This window comes from Nymphaea colorata, chromosome 4 (genome assembly GCF_008831285.2).
Source record: "Nymphaea colorata isolate Beijing-Zhang1983 chromosome 4, ASM883128v2, whole genome shotgun sequence".
In the NCBI taxonomy this organism is placed as follows: domain Eukaryota; kingdom Viridiplantae; phylum Streptophyta; class Magnoliopsida; order Nymphaeales; family Nymphaeaceae; genus Nymphaea; species Nymphaea colorata.
Genome location: NC_045141.1, coordinates 8954453 through 8958556, shown reverse-complemented (window position 1 = coordinate 8958556; position 4104 = coordinate 8954453). Strand labels below are relative to the sequence as shown.

Sequence of the window (4104 nt, the reverse complement as noted above, 5' to 3'; positions counted from 1 at the left end):
ATCCCCAGCAGCTTCCACCCCCGTCACCTTCACCGTGGTAGACTACCCTCCTCATCCTGTAGTCTATGATTCTGTAAGTTTGTTTGGGTCAAGTCTTGTGAGTCGTGATTGGATCCCATATCCCTCGTAGTCGTGTCAGCCTTCCTCCTAGTGCTTGTAGTAGGTTCTAAAACCGGGATTGGGTTAACCATACCTGTATCCTCGTCCCAGGATAGAGTCAAGCTGGGGTTTTTGTCCGGCGGATTATTTACTTTGTTGTTGTTTTTAAGTGTCTTGAGTCTTAGGATTCGGTCTGTAGGCTACCCTGAGTGATCTTGGGTAGATGATTCGGCTTAGGGCAGCGGTTCCACCAGCTCTAGGGTCTGGGTCCTCAATATATCTCTTGGTCGTGACATTCTGGTCGGCCAACTGATGGGTTGCAGCTACTATCTATAGCCTCTACAGGTGAGTTGGTGCGTCATCCCTGGTCGTATGCCCTTTGCTGACCGAGGCAGCTGATAGAGCCTTGAGTAGGTTCACATCACTAGGCTCCTCGTTAACTTGTAAATTTGTGATAAAGTCATGCACAAGTAAGATTTCGGCTCTCAAAGTTATGTATTGGATGGGGATGTCAGATCTTAGACTATTTTTCTTGCAGTTGGTTATATTATTGTTATTGTGCATCAGTAGTATACATGGATAATTGTAAAGCTTAAAAAGCTTATGGTAACCTAGCTGATCAACTAAGCTAGCCAGTTGTAGGTGACTTACCATTTGAAAGTGCGTAGAATGCTGCCTAAGAAGCCTAGATGCTTAGTAGCCTATGCATTCAGTTGACAAACTAAGTCTTGTCATGTAACATGGGTATGAGATAACTGATAAGGCTCTAGTACCTGCATTGATGCACCAAACCACAACGCAGACACATGACGGTACATTTTGGGTTGGGTTTAGGTTAGACCCAATCCAAAACGACTTACCTTTATCTTAACAAGAAGTTGTTGGTGGCCAATGTCAGTTTCCTCTCCCCTTTCAACCCTTCCACTAAGTTATTGATCCTTCAGTGAGACACAATTACAAGCAAGCAGCTTTGGTGTCTATCACAATAGCTTTGGTGGACCAACCAGAGAGAGAGAGACCTGATGTTATTGTACGCGTATTTATATGAATAAATTTTGTATTATTTAACAGTCTTTAGTTTGTATTATTTTGTCAGTCTTTCTGTGACTGTATATAATCATGTATATGTTTATATATGTGACTGTATATAATAATATTTGGTTGCATTTATTAGCTTTTACATTTTTATTTTTATCTTTTTCATTTAGAGCGCTTAGTCCAGCCTAGGCATGCCTAAGCTCTAGGTCTACTCATTGCCTCGGCGCATCTAGTTCTCTAGTGACATACATTGAGGCACTTGAGAATGTAGCACCCGCAACACCTATGAGAAGGCCAAGCATGAAGGCAGTTGGCAAGACTTGGAATAATGGGTGGACATTAGATGTTGAATTGGCCAATGATGGAATGGCCATTTGATAGCAAGTTAGTGACTTAGCAGTTGGCATGGCCTGGTGCTAAGGGCTTGGCCATGCTACATTGAGGTATGATTCATGATAGCATGTGGTGTAGGAGATGAAACTCATAACTTGGCTTGTGGGACTGAAGATGGTGACCAAGTGGGAATATGAAAACTGCGCATATGCACAAACTTGTTGGCAATTGAAGGCCAATGATGAGTAGAGGCCATATTCTCAGAAAACACGTTTTTCCAAAAAGAAAAAGCGCGAAAAATTAAATGGCTGCTTAAAACTTAGAAAAACATGTTTTTTTGAAAAAAACGTTAAAACGAAAAAACACATTTTTAACGTGTTTTTTCGTGTTTTTACTTTTTTTAATGCCAAACAGTTTTTTTTCATTTTCTACTTTTATTGTTGCAAATATACTTATCTTGTGATGTTTGTATTATTAGTTTCTCACTTATTTTTTCCACCATTTTTAGTATTTTAAAATTTTAAAATTTACCATATTTTTCCCTTTTTTTCTCATTGTTTTCAAGCTCTCCGTATTATACCCGAGAAAACCTCACCGTTTAAAACTCCGAGACGTTATTTGTGACTATGGTAGAGACAACTCAGCCAATCCTTAGCATCGGCTTCTAAAGAGATGGACTGAAGGGTACGTGTTGGCTGGTAGTTGAGCAGCACAAAATGGCAATTAGCTATATCAAACAAAGAGGAACAAGGTTTCCGGCATTTGCTTGTGGCGCCAACGGCTGAATGAAGTTGCAGCTAGAGGAGGTGCCACATACACTATGTAACTACTTTATGACTGCCTAGGTCCTATTTATGGTCGACATGGACACTTATGTGGCAGAATTTGGAGTGTGTATACATGTATTATGTTCTTTATATTTCTATTACTGATTTTTCAAAGCCCTAGCTTGGGTTGCCCAAGTGTGGAGATGGGGTTGTGCCTTAAGTTCACTGAAATTTTGTTGGCTGTGTACTTGAAATCTTTTTTGGCTTTGAAGGGAACATCAGCTGCTAAGCTCGTTAGGTTCTGGAGAGCCTTAGACTACGAGGATGCTTATAAATAACCTAAAGTTTCCCATGACAGTAGCAGTGCTTGGCAGACCTAATGTTGTTGACATGTTCATATGAGCTACAACCTCTCTTCCTCTTTAGATAGTTCTTTACAGATAGTGCTGTATATACCTCAATATGTTTCATAAAGCTCAGTTTTTGCTAGAAATTTGTTAATTTCCTTTATTGATGATTCTTTTGTATCTATGCATTTTTTAGATTTTATTGATTAATGTTATGTGGTTAGTCAAGGTGTGCAAAGTCAAAACTTCTGTAGGTGAATTGTGATTTAGGAGAATAGGGTGTTTCTGGTTCTTGCATACCGTCAAATTCATAAGCTTAACTTAATAGTTTGGGTTCTTATGATTGTGTGTCAGCTAAAAAGTTTGTTTCAGGTGGTTAAGTTTTTCCATATTGTTGGTTGTAGAACCATTTTTCCTTGTTTTCGTTGACAATTCATGAAAATGTCCTGCAGTGGCTCATTGTCTTTGATTTTGAATAGTTCTTTTTCCTGCTGTCTCGTACTGATATGCTATTATTTGCAGATTTATCTTCTCAATTTTCAGATTTTCTATGCACTCTTTTCTGTAATTGTTGGCTTCTTGCTTGGGGCAAGTGATGGTCTAGCGAGGTATGTTGTTCATCTATTTATCTTAGTGTGATAGTGTTTAGCTTTTTGCTTGGAAATCATGAGTTTTGCTTGGTTTTTTGAGATATTGTTGCTCTAAGTTGATATTTTTACACCAAGTTATTTTATGTGTCTGAAATAATTAATTTATAAATTTTAGTATGGAGTGCTTGCTTTATTAATTTTCCTTCCAGATTGATAATCTGTTGTTCCTTCAACATTTTCACTTTCTGGTTTCAGATTCATTCTGTTGATGCTGTTCATGAGCTTTTTGAGCAGTTTCCTGAAGCTTTCATGAAGTATCTTCATGTGCCAACCAAAGAGTAAGTGCTCACTACTCAGTCTTCACATTTAAATTCATGTTTCATTGCATGACCAACCTTCTTTTCTGCATTTTAGTGCCTAGTCTTCCTTTGCTCACCAAAATACTGTTTGTGGCAGGAGTTCTTTTTATGCTTCCAATCAGGTGAGTCGACCATTATATTGGAGCGTTGTGATTACGTATTCTTCTAATTGAATTTATGCAATCTTTGCTGTTATATTTAACACTTTTTATGAATAAAGATGGAATGTCTATGATTCCACATGTAATATGCTTCAATTTTTCCACTTGGTGTGTTAGACTTATCCTTTATTTTGTGTATATCATTGAATTGTCTGGGATGCTTAGGAGCTTTCTTTATTGCATGTTACTTGAAAACATCAACCATGCTTTTATAAGGGTATTGAGAGCTTTGTTGGTAGCTATGTGATACGTGGAGATGCCTTGAAGGGTTTCACATCCATAATGAGCTGGCTGGACTCAGGTTATACTTTATGCTTGGGGCCTATTTTGATATATATATATATATCAAAATAGGCCCCAAGCATAATAATTTGTATTCTGTTTGAATTGCAAGTGTCTTTATTGTATTG

General features: G+C 38.0%; 1 long non-coding RNA gene across 1 annotated transcript; it reads left to right on the top strand.

Moving 5' to 3' along the window:
* Nucleotides 1-3138: 3138 nt before the first annotated feature.
* LOC126409976 (uncharacterized) lies at nucleotides 3139-3656 on the top strand. Its single transcript, XR_007573106.1, has 3 exons — nucleotides 3139-3192; nucleotides 3430-3512; nucleotides 3631-3656. It is a non-coding gene; the product is annotated as an uncharacterized LOC126409976 (long non-coding RNA).
* Nucleotides 3657-4104: the final 448 nt, after the last annotated feature.